This window comes from Rhagoletis pomonella, unplaced genomic scaffold (assembly GCF_013731165.1).
Source record: "Rhagoletis pomonella isolate Grant_MI unplaced genomic scaffold, Rhpom_1.0 Rhpom_scaffold_02417, whole genome shotgun sequence".
NCBI classification, from domain to species: domain Eukaryota; kingdom Metazoa; phylum Arthropoda; class Insecta; order Diptera; family Tephritidae; genus Rhagoletis; species Rhagoletis pomonella.
In genome coordinates this window covers 1-1670 of record NW_023460971.1, presented here as the reverse complement: position 1 = coordinate 1670, position 1670 = coordinate 1, and the positions used below count along the sequence as shown (strand labels likewise).

At 39.0% G+C, this 1670-nt stretch overlaps 1 pseudogene; it reads right to left on the bottom strand.

The window, feature by feature from the left end:
• Window positions 1-231: 231 nt before the first annotated feature.
• LOC118753405 lies at window positions 232-936 on the bottom strand (annotated as a pseudogene).
• Window positions 937-1670: the final 734 nt, after the last annotated feature.

Sequence of the window (1670 nt, the reverse complement as noted above, 5' to 3'; positions counted from 1 at the left end):
CCGCTTTGTAAATCATGACCCTTGGTGCAGTGTGCTACCCGCAGCATCAAATGCCTATTGATCATCGTTTTAACAAGCTTTATCACAAACTAGGGCATTTTAATTTGTTTAGTTGAACACTTTTGTTTGCATTTCCCTTTTTTTAAACAAATATTTATTTCTTATGCTTTCACATACGGGGTTTTGTATACATACATCTATCACGTGTATCGGCTGATTTTCGCGCATTGAACATTTAATTTCAGTATTAACAAGATAACTTAAGTAGATTAAATTTGTTTCTTCTTAAACCTTACCAGCCACAGCTTGTTCAAAAAACGCCGCACACGCTTTAACGCATTGCTGATAAGCTTTTTCGAAACCGGCATCGCCTCGTTGATAGTAGGGATCCACGATGATGCAACCACGATGATCCAGCCCGAAATCTGCTAACATTAGCAACTTAGCTTTGGAATTCGGTGGCGCTAGCCACCGCAAATCACCCATATATACTTCCTCATTGTCCTCAATGCTCGATGATCAGGGGGATTGCCACGATGCAAACCGCCAATTGCAGCAGAATCCACTTTCCAATCAGCGGAGGCGCCGGATTTCTCGAGTGTGTTAATCATTACCGCCTCGGCAATGGGAGAGCGGCAAATATTGCCTAAACAGATCATTAAAACCTTCTTGACCATCTTCGTGCCTTTTAATTGTACCGTTTTGCTCAACTATGTCTCAAATTAAAATTTGCACTGTCGTTCAATTTGGCTTTGGACACTTTTGTTCGCAAATCCTAAACTAAACCATGCGAAATTTACGCTTAACACTACACAACTCACACCGTATCTTATTTTAATTCACGATTTAATTGTTAATTCGTTTGAAATCGCACACCATTGCAAATAAAACCCGGGAGTAAATGCGTAACGTGGTTTTTCATTGATATTCGGCCATTCACGGAAGTAGTTTGTTATCGATAACATAAATAAAGGAATTCGATACCTTACCGCGACCTTTTTTATACCCCGGTTACACGTTCAATTTTCCTTATGCTGGTTAGACACTTTGCATATATATGTGTGAAAATTATACAGCTCCGTGATGGACTTGTAGTTAAAAATAATTTGCATTTATTTTCAGATAGATAGGGTGGGAGAATACATAAATAATACGTAATTATTTATAATACGTAATTATTCACATTCTTCATATTCGCGAACCTTCCTTAAACCTTAATGAACATAGTTAGTTTAATGCACGGTGATATTTTCACAAAAGCAACAAAAGTCAAAATTGTTGTCGTTGGCCATTTAAAATGCTAGCCGTAGAATCAAAATATGGTAGGTAAACAGCTCACATGCCGCATGCAACCCTGTTACACCAACCAGCCATGAGTGCACGTTCGCCGGACCCATCAATCATAAAGGGGACTTAACACGGTGGATTTTTCTTCAAGGTTGGAAAAATTACTTCCTTGCAAGGTGAACGTTTACGATGATTAAAAGTGTAGTTAATATTGCTCGCCATTCCAATGTTATTTTTATTCGCTACGTATCCCTACTGAAAATGGGAAAATCATAATTTCAGAAGATGACTCGCTTCACTACCTTACGTAAACGGGCTGATGCAAGCAAATATACACTGACATGCAGGCTCTGCGGTAGCAAGCATCCGATTAGACTGTGCCC